General features: G+C 44.1%; 1 protein-coding gene and 1 pseudogene across 2 annotated transcripts in view; both read right to left on the bottom strand.

Moving 5' to 3' along the window:
- The window catches only part of LOC107509365, a 951,183-nt gene that overhangs the window by 849,305 nt on the left and 87,437 nt on the right, over positions 1–14,441 (bottom strand). For both annotated transcript variants that reach the window (XR_004954347.1, XM_036232014.1), the window contains exon 2: positions 8,811–8,913. The gene's annotated coding sequence lies outside the window, so the exon portion shown is untranslated. The remainder of the gene's footprint in view (positions 1–8,810; positions 8,914–14,441) is intronic.
- On the bottom strand, positions 30–150 carry LOC118611687 (annotated as a pseudogene).

Here is a 14,441-nt window from a genome sequence, read left to right as displayed (position 1 = left end):
TATTATTTATTTATTTATTTATTTTTTTACACCTACAGCACACCTGGTCTTCCTAGGTGGTCTCCCATCCAAGCACTAACCAGACCTGACCCTGCTTAGCTTCCGAGATCAGACGGGATCGGGCTCGCTCGGGGTGGTGTGGCCGTAGATGTCCATTTATTTTCATTTCATCCATGTGGTAGCTAAGAGGCTTTAGTCCCATTTTACGAACGATAAAACTGCAGCGAGAAGCCAGGGAAAGTAAGTCTATTTCGCAATTGAGACGGGGCATTGGGGGTTAGGGTCTTAGAACGAAGAGCTCTAATTTCACAGAAAGGGATTAATGCCATCTTCACGCACTGAAACGGGAAAGAAGAAAAAGGCCAGCTCCTTGTTCTCAAAGCAATAATTAAGTAGGAGGAGAATCAAAATGGAAGACTGACTGGGGCATCACGCAACGCGGAGTGGCTACGCTCTAAACGACAGACTCTCTGCAAACTGCATTCCCCTGGGCTCCTAAATTTGGAAACGGACTTAAGAAAGAATGTTGGTGTGAAAACTTTAATGAGTAAAAAGCCCCTTTGATTTTATAAAATCAAAAGGATCTATCACATTCCAACCAAGTCTCCATCATCGGACCATAAAGACTAGGCTGGGTACACATGTGGACAGGAAACAGAGATACTCCAGAATTACTCTAGGTAGATCAATACATCTGCTTTGACTCTGAGGCTGGATTCTCTTTCTGGGTTAACAAGGTTCTTCTGGGAAAACCGAATGCAAATTTTCCAGAATCGACATTCTATAGATGACAAGCTGCTCAGGAAAGGGGGGTTTTAGAGGAGAGTTAAAAAAAAAAAAATCAAGGTTGACCAGTGTTCTCGAATGGGGAGCCTTTCGCTTTCACTGTTAAAAGGGAAAGAGCAGGAGAAAATGAATAATTATCTCCACGAGAAGGGGTCAGGGGTGGTCTGCTTGCCGAGAGCAGCGCCAAGGTCAATGGCTGCTGTCCGTTGGCACCATTAACCGCAGCTCTTGTTGACGCAGTTTGCGTTCTGACTGCTGAGGAGCTTTAAGCTCTTCAACGACTGTCCTCTGCCACGTTCGTTTTCAAAAGGATATAATTTCCTATCTAAACCGTAACACACCAACTTTCAAAGGAAGCCGCCATGGGTAGGTGGTGATGGCACCGTGTTTCCTAACTGGTGATTAGCAAATTTATTGCATGATAAACCATTTTCAGTGCAGTTCTGAAAAATAAAAACATGCCTCTTCCTGAGTAATTAGTTGCTCTTTACCGCCAACAAACTGTAATTTTTATTCCTTTTACACAAGCCCATTTATTAGGAGAGAGAGCTAGCAAGCATTTATGCTTTTGTGTTGATACTGCAAAGAAGACATGGCATCGAAAACCCGCTATGAGAGTTCTGAATGCCGTTATATTTTAACATCCACATTAATTATAGATCCGCTTATTCTTAGAAAAGACAGGAATTGCAGCAAGATGGTGGGGAGCGGGGAGGGATTCGGGTATAAATTGCCTCCCAAGGACCCCACTGAAATTTCCATAACATTCACCACATGACACTGATGTGTGAAAATTGACGTGAGGATTTGAAAATTGGGACCGAGGGAGCCCAAGCATAAAATAACTTCAATTTTGCCTCTCTCTGTCTCTCAGAGGAATAACGCGTAGGACTGACCAACACAACACAAACAGGCGAAGAGGGAAAAAAAAAAAAATCCAGGGAGAAGGATAGGAGTTATTAAGGAGAAAACACACTTCTCACTCACAGAGAGAAAGGATGATCAATGGATTTAGTCACAGAGAAATTCAAGCAGAAAATTGCTGCTGTTTTTTATCTGAACGGCGGAAAGTTTAACCAAACCAGAATTCTCCAGTCTGAGGAAAGGCAGCTGCAACTACCTGTGGACGAAGGAGATGGCCATTGGGTCTCTGAACCGGAAGAAAATGATCCAGCCCTCTCTTACTCTTTGATTATATAATGAGTAGATTTTTATGTATTTATTTATTTAGCATCTGAAATGCCCTAGGTCAAGGCTCACATTCATTAAAGCCCCATATAGTTTCAAAGTCTATGAAATAAATAATCTACTGGGTTCCAATGCCTGCCCTTGGATGAAAATAATACCCTAAATAGTATCCAAAATGAATGTGATAATGGTCCTCATTCCACGGATAGTCTACCCGCTAAGAATGACAGAAGGGAAATCATTCCTGACAAAGGAGAATGGAGCAGCCATTCCTCGCCTGGTTAAAAATATCTAAAGACCAGCTCAGATTACACTGTTTTGACGAATGCACCTTTAAAGTCTGAGGGAAACGGAAGGATTAAAACAACAAAAACAACAAACCTTCATTTACTCAAGCCTTAGGCTGACCTGGGTTACTCCGAATGTAAGAAAATGGAGAACTCGATTACTTGGACTACATACTTTTGGGTGAGAAACAGTTAGCCACACGTGGAGAGCGACTTCAAAGAGTGTCACTTCCAGCATCAGGATTTTTAGACCTCCTGGAATGAAGAGAGTATTTCATGTGCATACCTATCTGCTATTCCTCTGAGATAGAAGAAGTAAACAATTTGACGTTCCTCTAAAATAGGTTTAAACTGTTTGAATACTATTATAGAGTATAAAACAGGTCTGAAGCAAACAAACAAACAAAAACAGAACTTTGATTAAAGCCTCAGCCCTTGGCACTTATATGATTTGGGGCAAGTGACTTAATTTCTTGAAAGCTCGTTTTCTTCCCTGACATACCTAAAAAAGAAGAAAAGAAAAGAAAAGAAAAGAAAAGAAAAGAAAAGAAAAGAAAAGAAAAGAAAAGAAAAGAAAAGAAAAGAAAAGAAAAGAAAAAGGAAAAAGAAAAGATTTATTTAAGGTAGCTGGAAGACATAAATTAAATAAGCTATGGGAGGTTGGCATCCTTCAGTGAGTGTTGAATGAATATTAGCCAATAATGTTTTATTTTAATATAAGTTTAGTCGTTTTGCTTCATGCAACCTAACCAATAGAAACCTTTAAATCTGAACATTAGAGTTCGCACAATGTTTTCCCACCCACCCCCACCCCACCCCAACCCACCCCCAACTTGACTCTTGTATTAATTCGGGTGAACCTGACTTCGGTCACCAACAAATCTTGAAACGTCAGTGACTTAACGTAGAAAACAACCTTTATTTTCACTCTCAGACGAGTCCAGCACAGACTCGGCTGGTTGGGGCACAGCCTTCGTCATGGTGACTTGGCGTCCCAGACGCCTGATGTGGGATCCTGCCATTTTCTGTGTGTGTTCAGCTGGCAGTAGGGAAGCCAGTGTGGAGGGTTGCTCAGGGGAGGCTTTTGTCAGACACAGCCTTCCACGTGAATTCCAGTGACCGCGAGTCACGTGACCCCATCGAACCCAAAGGAAGATCGGGAGCAGTTACCGGGAGATCTGGGCTCTGGAGTCTCAAAATTGTTTCTGCCCAAATGCCCCCTGACAAGCCCAAGGCTACAGAGTGATTGTGCTTCCCCTTTTTATATATGAGTAGAACCGAGAACAGTAAGATGACTTCTGCGAAATCATAAAAGTCTCGAGCTCGTTAATGCTTCTTCCATACCCCTCGGTGTCCCAGGAAGCGTAAAGATGGCTTGAGAGAGAAATGGAGACCTGGGGAAGGTCATCGGGGCTCTCGTGTGTGCTTTGCTTTCGCTCTTCTTGTCCAGCTTCGAGGGGTTTTGGGTCACTTTGGCCAGGGGGAGAAAAGGACGAGACAGACCCTTTCACGGTAGCATTTTTAAGGACCTAAAGTCTTCCCCTACCCCTCTAGCAATGATGATTACGAAAAAAGGAGAGAAAGCCACACCATCAGGAGAGGACAGTGTTCAAGGCGTGGAGAAGAACTGAGAACCAGCTCGCACACTGGCTGGGTCGTGGGGCCTCCTGGGCTCGCATGTCTAGTCCAGGAGAGTAGCTGCTTTTCATTTCCTGCTCATCGGAATCCACGAAGGGCTGATACGGAGGTGTTAAGACCCAGCTTGCTCTGCAACCTTTTCTTCCAGAACTGTCCCCTTTTCTTCCAGAACTGTCCCCGTAAGAGGGACAGAGCTTCTTGAGTTACCTAGGGGCTCAGAGATCCACCAGGTGTCATTTTAAAATGTGCTAGGAAATTGCAAGCCTGTGGCCGGAAAGGTCTCATTTATCATCTTAGATGCTTTTAGGGCTAGAAATAAAAAGAGAGAGAGCAAAAAAAAAAAAAAAAAAAAAAAAAATCTCACAAGATTGTGCATGAGAGCCATTCCCTTTTCTCACCTGGAATAGATACGAATAAATATTCAGATGGTGTCAGATAAAAGGCAACTGAAGTTTACTGCTAAAGAGTCTAAATTCTTTTTGCCCAGAAGACAGTAATTTTCTTTCACCTCAAACAACTCCAGGATATTGCCCCGGGGCGCTGGGAGTATTCTGTTATTTTTGGTGTGAAACATTATATTCCCTGGTGGACGCACGGGAGATTGTATTCCTGTCCATGGATTCCCTGAGTTGACACAGCAAGCCAAGCCGGTGACCCCAACATTCGGAGCTGCATCCCAATGTGAGGCTTTTCTGCTGAAGATTCAAGGGAAATCCCAGAGACTGGAAGAGGCCACCAGGAGTCAAAGCACGGAGCCTCGGCGAGCTCTGTGATGGTCTGTGAGCTCTGCTGAGCTGCTTGGCGCAGGGAGTTGACAAAAACCCCCGTAATTCATGCCACTTGCCGGGGATTGAATCAGGTGACATGTGACTTAGCCTCAACTGAGTTTTCCTCTAGTCTTACATATAAGTAAATCTCTTTCTGCTGGGGAAAATAAGCTGGCATGAAAACACAGAAAGATGCGTTTTCTCTCTCTCTCTTTTTTTTCTTTGAACACTTTATTTTTTCCCTACCATGGTGAGAGCCCTGATCCATCTCAGAGGCACACAAACTTCTAGGGAGGGCCCAGGCTCTGAGAAGAGCGGTACAGGATTAATTTTCACCCAAACGTCTCTCCTCTGGGTTCATTTGGTTTTCACGTTGCGCGGTGTTAGGTCTGTGATTTTTTCCCGAAGATGATGATCTCCCAGACTGGCTGCTTGCACGCTCTGGATCTCATTCATTAGGAAGTGAAGTACGTAATGGTGAAAAATAGCCCAACGGGTTTCCTCTTTCTCTGAGCCGTCTCGGCTGCAGCACGGCTCACTGCACACACACGGCACAAACCACAAACGGGGCCGGGGGGTGCTCGGCGTGGAGAGCCTCCTCCGCACCTGCTGGAGGTCGCAGACGGCCCGGCCCCTCCCGTCTGCGCAGGCGTCGGGCCGGCGGAGGGTCTGCGGGTCGCTAGGATGGCGTCTGCAGGGACATGTGTGAGCCCCACGCCCAGTCATTTATTTTCCTGAAGGAGTGTGTGTGTGCGTGTGCATGTGCGTGTGTGTGTGTGTGTGTGTAGTCAACACTCAAAGGCTGACGGGGCAGAGCGAGCTTCTCCGCCTCCCAGTCTGGGGGACTTTCTCAAGTCACCTTGAGGACTCACCAGCAATGAGCGGAAAATCCCTTAAGTGCAGAAAAAGATTTCAAAGACAGTGGGAAGAAGAGACTCGGAGTTCCATTTTTTTTTTTTTAATCTTTATAAAGTACATAAATAACTTACACGTGTGCATTTCTAGCTACGTAAGAAGCACCCTTCTCCTTTGACACTCCTCCTCAAAACTCTCGTTACCCCTATGATCACACTGATATCCCGGGATGCTGGGATACGTAAATGACTCCTCAGAGTCTTGGCAATAGGTCCAGAGCACAACTCCTACACAAGTCTGTTTAGGTCCTGTTTTCCACAAGGCAGAAACCTTGGCTTTGCTGGCTCTATCATTGCTATTGATCCATATTAATGTACTTGCCCTGTGTGTTCAGCTTTTTCTTAAGCATCAGGAAAGAAACACTTTCCAGGAAAGATGAAAGGGGTAATGAGAGAGATGGCTAGCATGCTATGATGCAGTTCGGTGTGCTTGAAACACACACACACACACAGAGAAACACAGATTTCAAGAGCAGGAGTGATATAGTGCCTGAGACTCATCTGCCCATCACTGGGTGAGACTCTGTGTAACCCGACTCACTCGGCTTCGCAGATGCTGTGGGATGTTAGGAAGCCCACATCACCAGAGAGGAAACAGAGAAGGTCAGAGGAATTAACTAGTTTGCTGAAAGCCCCACAGCCCATCAACAAGAGAACCATCGTTTCCACCCGAGCTGAGAGGTCGCGACACCCAGCAGAGTCACAGTGGAGCCCACGCGAGGCGCAGACCAGGAGACTGACTTGAGGATCGAAGCGCTGATGATTTCTCCAAAAACAATTACTCAGCTATCTTCCTCTGCAAGGAGCCTGCACTGCCTGCAGATGCTTGCCTGCTCTGGATTTTTAAAATCCAGTGGAAGCCCACTCAACCCCCTTATGTGGATGGAAGAGAAGAGCAAGTGAGTGAAGTGACTTTTGCAGGGCGGTGTAGATAGTGAAGAAGTTGAGACTGGTGTCTGGGTGGTCCAGAGGCCTTGCTGCTCTTGGCCACGAGCAGAGCGAGGGATTCTGCTATTCCCTTGGTTGGCAGGATCGACTCCACTGTTCTAGAAGCACAGGCATGACCAGCCCCCTGTCTTACCACCCACGCAAGGCCACCGGCGGGGCTCACAGAAGGAGACGCACTGGTGAGTCACGAACATGCTACGCAGAAAGAGACCCTCCGGAAGTCGGAGACTTTTACTGGGCGCGCTGGTTACGCTGCCCATCTGAGCTGAACGCGCTTCTGTTCTCGGTTAACTGATTAGGTATCACTTCCTGGGTGACTTCAGTCACAGAACATGCCTGCCATCAAGTTGTTGCACGGGTTCATTTAATAGGGGTTGGATATCACAGAGTTTCAATTTTAAGAGTCTCTTTTCAAGTTTGTCTAATACAGTTCCATCTTAGCACTGACAGGTCCCTTCTAGCTTTATGGATCATCTCCACAATATTAATATTTTCCACCCTAAATTACGTATACTTCCGTGAATGCTAGTATAAATAGCTTATCTACTTTTAAGATAAATGTAAGGTTTTTATGCAATCATTGTCTATATGCTTCAATATAGCTTGATTTCAGGAAAAGAAGGGAAAAGAAAGAAGGAAGGAAAAGAAAGGAGGGAGGGAGGGAGGGAGAGAGAGAGAGAGAGAAAGAGAGAGAAAGAGAGAAAGAGAAGAAAGAAAGAAAGAAAGAGAGAGAGAGAGAGAGAGAGAGAGAGAGAGAGAGAAAGAAAGAAAGAAAGAAAGAAAGAAAGAAAGAGAAAAGAAAGAAAGAAAAGAAAGAAAGAAAGAAGAAAGAAAGAAAGAAAGAAAAGGAAAGAAGAAAGAGAAAAAGGGAGAGAGGAGAGAGAGGAGAGGGAGAGAGGGAGGGAGGGAGGGAGGAAGGAAGGAAGGAAGGAAAGAGAGAGAAGGAAAGGAGAGGGGAAGGAAAGAGACAAAAGAAAAAGAAAGTCAAAGATGTTAACTGTGAAGGCCTCCAACAGTACACTCAGAGAGGTGAAAAATGAAAAGTTGAAAATAAGGGAGCAAATTCTGAAACTTATTTATGGCGACAGTAAATATCTTAAAATTTAATTTTAACTTCAGAGAAGTTACAGAAAAAAAATAAATAAATAACTCTTAAGTTTGCAATCCAACCCAGTGATCATACCTCAAATGCACGGATCTTGGCAACTGAAAACAAAATTACAGGGTAGGAACAACCACACAAAGTAACCCTTCTTTGTAATTGCTGTAAGTGCGGGACAAAGAGAAAGCATCCATGCCAGCATTCGAAGAACCTCTCGGCCAAGAACACCTGGGGCTAAATTGTGGGCACTTTGCGGCGCGGAAGAGGAGGAAAGCCGCCTCGGGACACATGCTGAACGCAGCGGCACATCCGCCCCGTGAAAACATGTCCCTCCGGCCCCAGCTCTGCTCCGAAGCAGCCTCCACGTTTTACGACAGGCGAGGTGGTGATGGGAAGGCATGAGGACTTCGCCACCAATAGAGCCGACTCTAACGCTGGCCCCTACCAGTTCTGTGACCTTGAGAACGTCCCCTAACCACGCCCAGCTGCGTCGAAAGAGACATCGCCTCTCTTACGACCTCTTTGGAAGGTGAAACACGTCAAATTATTTTACTCTTCTCCCTTGAGAGAGGGTGCAGGTGGATATCATTACTTCTGGAAGTTTTAAGTTCCAAAGTAAGTGAGTGGGCCATTTTGAATTTGGAAGTTGAACGGGAAAGCGTTCCAAAGGCTAAACTAACACTCCTAACCTGGCAACGTTGCCTCGGGAGAACGGTATCTAAAATAAACACCAAGGTGCCCACAACCTGTTCTCCCTGCTCCTTTCCAGAACATGCAGGAAGCAGAGGCGCAGGACTTAGGTGAGGCACTTTGCTTTGGCACTAGGATAAGAAAGGGATTTAATATTTCCTCCCGAATACCAACTTGTGCCAAATGCTCCTTGGGGTGTACCAAACACGACTTTTGTTTAATTCTCTCCAACAGCCCTGGGAAGTGGATATGATATCTGCATTGGTGCAGATAAGAAAAAGTGAGGCTCTGCTGAATAAAGAAACTTGCCCAAATTCACATACCTGGTACAGCAGTTTCTTGAATGACGTCGTTTTGTTCAATGCTGCTCTGCTGTGACATTGATGAGATGCCACAGGGACTTAGTTCTTGTTTGTGCCAATGCTCGCATTGGTGCAGATAAGAACATTGAGCCTCTAACAAACAAAGTAACTCGCCAAAATTCACGTACCTTGTACAGCAGGTTCTTGAATGATATTTTGTCCAACGCTGTCTTTTCTTTGTAACGTTGATGAGAGGCCATAGGAACTTAGCTGTTGTTTCTCTCAATTTACCTATGGGAAAGATGGTTTCGTTAATACGTTTCGCTTATGGTTGCAGAAACCGTCAATGACACGAAGTGAGAACTTCCCGCAATTGCAAGAACCAGGTTTTCTACCTGAATCTTTTCCAGGCTAACTCTGAAATTCACGGCGGCATCTTAAAGATTTCTATAGAAGTCAGGCTCCCCAACTTCTCCCATGTTGTAGCAGCTGGCCCAGCTGCCGTAACAAAATACTACAGACTGAGAAGCTTAAATAACAGAAATTCATTTGTTCGTGATTCTGGAGCACGAAAAGTTTAATATCCGGGTACTGGTCAATTCTGTTTCTATTGAGAGCACTCCTCCTAGCTTACAGATGGCCACCTTCTCACTGTGTGTGAGTGAGTGTGTGTGTGTGTTAGAGAAAGAGAGAGAGAGAGAGAGAGAGAGAGAGAGAGAGAAAGAAACATACAAAGCTCTAAATCTCTCTGGTTCTCTGGTATATCTTTTCATAAGAACACCAATCCCAGTGTATCAAGGCCACACCCAATGACCTCATTTAACCTTAATTACCTCCTACTAGGTTCTCTCTCCAAATACAGTTACACTGGGGCTTAGCACTTTCACATATGAGTTAGTTTAGAGGGGACATGACTGGTCCACAGCAAGCATCCTGCGTAAATTTCTATGGGAAACATTTGTTCTGAGACTATTCTCTACTCGAGCTCAGCTATCCTCCCTTCCTCATTTAAATTCAGTGAGTTTCTAAACCCCAAACATAATCTCTTCATATCATTTCCCAGGGTATTATATCTCCTTAGATCAGGCCTGCATCGACTCTCTCTCTCTCTCTCTCTCTCTCTCTCCTTCTCTCTCTCTCTCTCTCTCTGAGTATTGGAAAACACTCTAAAGGATTCCCGGTGTCCAGAATTTATCTTCTCAAATGCATCCATGTGGTTCTGCAGATGCCCACAGCAGACAGCTCGCTTCACACTCTCTCGGTCCACATCTTAAAACCGTTCATCTGCTTAACGAATAAAACCGAAACCCATCTGACTAGCATTCACCGTCATTTCTCAGGCTGCCTCTCCAACTTTATCTCCTCCTTCTAAAAGCCCTTTTGTTTTTTATTAATATAACTTGCACCAGACGACTCGCTAATCATTTGTTTGTTTATTTGCTTATTCTTTTATTGAATAAGCATTTATTAAGGGTCATTAATGTACGAGTGTCCTAGGCTCTGAATACCCAGCAATGAATCATACAGACACCATTTCCGCCTATGTGTGGGTGACCAAGGAGACAGGCATTAAGTGAGCTCTCGGGAACTGCATTCTTTTTTTTTTTTTCTTTGCTTTTTCTTTAGGTGAGGTAATATTTAAAGATATAATAGCTGGGGATTTTCCAGAGCTTTTGAGAAAAGTTTCATACACAGATTCAGAAATCACAGCAAATTAAAGGCGACTATAATGACACACTTCATACTGAAAAAGCACATGTATCAACTCTTAGTCCAAGCTCAAGTCATACTTCCATCAGAGCTGCCCCATAGGAAGATATTTGGAAAACATATGTCTGCTAAAAAAGGTCATGCACGCAGAATACATAAAACTAAACCGTAAGGAAACAGATAACTCGATTTATTAAAAATGAGGAAAAGTTCTGAACAGACACTTTGCCAAGGAAAACAGAGGTGGCAAGGGAGCCCAGGAGAAGCCCGACATCGTTTATATGGAATCTGGACAGTGAAAACGCAGTACGATGTCGTCGTACATGCAACGAAACGGCCAAAGGAAAAGAGTGACAGTGTGAAATGCTGCCAAGATGCAGAAATGTAGGAAAAACAGAAAACCCGAGGTTGCGTGTGCACACCCCTATTCGCTGAGATTTGATGACTTTGACCTTTTTCTGCTTTTTTTTTTTCCCCCACTGATATCGGTTCATCGACTTGCGTGATTTTTGGTGGGGTGCATGAGACAGAGATGGCAAAGGCAGAAAAACATGGCAAGAAGGCATAAGATGGAGGAGGAGGAGGAGGAGGAGGAGGCGGCGCAATATTTAGTTTGATGAGAAGAAAGCCATTCACTTTTTTAAAACTCAAAACGCACTCTGTACGTCTATTGGATGTTGGCGCTAGAATTACATCCACTTTCTTCTCTTCAACATCTTCTCGAATGGGCTAAAAATTATGCTAATACTAACTTTGCTAGCTAATACTTACCGAGCACTTATCACGAGTGCATTTCTGTACCAAGGATCCAGTCTTTACAACAACCCTTCAACGTAGAGTTCACTTGGCTGTTCTTTCTTTCCCTACTTTCTTTTCCCAAAATAACCAGATGTTCTCTATGAATGGAATCAAAACAGCGATTTGTCTCCAAGGCAGAGGCCATATTAAAAATTCAAACAACTTTCAATTCTAGGCAAAGTATCCAGATCCGTATTACCTTTGTCACGTCAAATCCCTTAATTACATCTACAACCATAGGCTCATTTTCAATGCTCTCTGCTGGTTCAATGCATGCCTATCATTTTCTGTGCTCTTAATCGGAATGAATGGTGGCTTGGCATGATGCACGGCTCCAGGGGGCGCCATTTAGATCCTGATTTATGAGGCTGGTGCAGCCTGAGCTTATATGATGTTCAGTCTGGGCAGCATTCAACATGGTGGTCCTGGGTAATAGATTGAATTCTCAAAGGTGTCTTGTTTGTAAATCTATATGAATTTGTTGCTCTAGATCCTCATCTGGTAACATCATAACCATGATACATAAACTTTAATGAGTGAACAGACTACACCAGGTATTTGACTTACATTGTTTCACTGAATGCTTATAACAACCCTGGATGTAAACATAGTTTTAGTGCTGATTTTGCAGTTGAGGTGGCCAATACATTTGGCAAGTAAGTAGCCAGCTAGGTAGAGCATGCACAGGCTGGAGTAGACCTCAAACATTTGGAATCCAAGCCCCAGTTTGCTGACTTCAAGTAATCAGGCATGAAAGTTAATATGCTTCCTATAATTCTGGCTCCTCACATCCATTTTTCTTTATGAATGTTCTTGGATTGTTGAGTTGTTCCCTCAGGCTGTATTGGAGGAGTTACTGGGATCGGCCTCTTTTCTTTGTGCTTCACTCTGGGAAGAAAAAAAAAAAAAATCTCATCCTAAAGTGAGTGATGATGATGAGTCTTTCAAGACGTTTGAGGCTGTTGTGCTAGAGGAGGTCGTCGGGAGCCAAAACCCATAAAACGCAAGGAGGAAGTTTGGAATCTGTGAACCAAGCCCTCGGCAATGATGCGAAATCATCAGGTCAAGCAAGGACTTTGCTCAGCTGAGAAGGATTCACCTCCAGACACCTGGAGAAGTTTCTCTAGCGGACTTTTCCTCGACAGGACTCGAGTCTTTGCCATGCCCTCCCTCCCTGGTTTACTCTGCACCTATTACAACTCAGGTTATGAATGTGACTAAGAAAAATCTTCTTTCTCTTCTCTCTTAGGCGTTTGTCTGAAGTCAAATGTTCTTTTGCCCTCTCCGTGCTAAATTTAGTTTGTTAGTCAATTCATGTTACATGTGTATGGAGTGGAACCACAGCTTCTAGGGTATTTTTTTTTTCCTTTTGTTCCTCTGCAACTCTAAAGTTCAAGGCTATGGACATTGTCAAAATACTTGACCTAGAAAAACAGTCAAGGCCATGCACGATCCTGCTGGTTGGACTGGGGTGATAAATTGCATGAAACGTTTTTGTTTTGCTTCTAGGACTTGGTGTCTCAAGTAGAAACTGGCTTCCTTCCCTTGCTGCTGGCATTTGAAATTAAAAAGAGGATGATGCAGCTCAAGGCATATTAGTACTTCTTAAATGTATCTTCTAAACTACTTTATAGAATCAAAGGCATGGAAGTGTTTTTCTATGCCAAACAAATTAAAGTTAAGCACAGACATACAATAACTGGAATTACAACTTGGAAATGCAGCAAAACGACTTGGAAATTTTGTGTTACCCAACCATGCGCTGGGTATGAACTTTTAAAAAATGTATCCAGAGTTTTTTCTCAAATGCTCCATCTAATTTGAGAACGATGCCTGAGTCCATAGACCACCATTCTAAGTGGTCACGCTTGGTTAATCGCTTCTACTATGGGATTAGGATATCCAATTAGCTACCCAAGGGCCAAGTCCTACCCTCTCTGGTCAAACCCAGCCCACAAGCATATTATGATTTGCCCACACAGCATTTTTTATTTTTATGGACTAACCTATAAATCTAGAAATTTCATATAGATTTGGGATATCTAGGTTTTAAATTCTTGAAAAATGAAAAACCTTGCTCTACTTGGAGAACATCTTTGCATTTTGCATTTATTTATTCAACAACTATTTCTTGAGCACAGCCGTTTTTCAGGTACTCAGGTAGAGGCAACAATTGCAAGCAAGAAGTCCCTGTCCTTGGGAATCCTCTGTTCTGGTGGGCAGTTATCTACCGGAGTCACTTGGCTGTCATTTGGCTGAAGAGTAGCAGTTATGACTGGTAGAGAAAGTCGGTGATGAATTTAAAAGCCCAGTCAGCCGAGAATCGTAAAAAAAAGAAACGCCGCATATTAAACTTTTTAACCGAAAAGATGTAAGAACGTATCTTTGATTTGTGCACCTTTGGACAGAGGGCCGAGGCCGTCTCTCTGCACACGGGCCTGGTGATCAGAGTTCTGCATCTTCGCTTTGCCCAAATCACACTCTTCAGGCAGCATCTCTGATTGTTCCGTTCCCGCAAAGTGGAGCAAGGATTTAAAGACTTGCAATCTCACAAGAGAATCCATGTAGATTTTAATGATCTCTCCCAATCTTATCCGTTTGTCCCACTCACACCTAATTTAACGGCAATTACTTCTCGGCGCATCGCCTTCATCAACTCTTTCCAAAGCGTGCGACTCCTTTTCCGTAGACACAACATCTTGCCTTCTTCTCACACTAAGATTTCACCAGTTTACATAACGTTTAATGAGACCAGGCAATTACAGGAACAGATGTGACTGGCTTAGATAGAAACGAGGACGAATCCACCTGATTCCTAGAAAGCATCCAGCCCGATGGGAAGAAGCGGAAGTCCATGGGTTTCCTAGTGAGCGGCATCGCCTCTGGTGGGGACAGCTCTGCCCACCATGGAAATCAGAGGTAATGGACCGTGAGGGTCCATACGGGGAGTCGTAGATGTAGACACTGGTCGCCAGAGGCAGGTGCCTCTGAGACGGCTTATCTCTTTCTGTCCTAGAATCTGAAAAATATCAGATGTGGTCAGAAGTCTTCCAGCGGCTTACGTAATTCAGATCTTCTTAGCAAAGTTCATGCAAGTTCTTCTTCCACCACTTCAAGTTTACTCTCAGAGATGGGTGCTCATACGCCAGCAGACAGACCCCTCCAAAGTGGGACAGGCGTAGCAATTAAAAGAATCTCTCCAGTAGTGAGTCAAGATTCTCCCTCTTTGTCATGCTTCCAAATTTGACCTCCGCGTTTTCATCAAGTGCTCCCCGCATGGAGAAGTTGCCGGACCCCTCCCTCCTCCTCCT

This window comes from Rousettus aegyptiacus, unplaced genomic scaffold (assembly GCF_014176215.1).
Source record: "Rousettus aegyptiacus isolate mRouAeg1 unplaced genomic scaffold, mRouAeg1.p scaffold_m13_p_14, whole genome shotgun sequence".
Lineage (NCBI taxonomy): Eukaryota > Metazoa > Chordata > Mammalia > Chiroptera > Pteropodidae > Rousettus > Rousettus aegyptiacus.
This window is presented reverse-complemented; position numbering and strand designations above follow the sequence as displayed.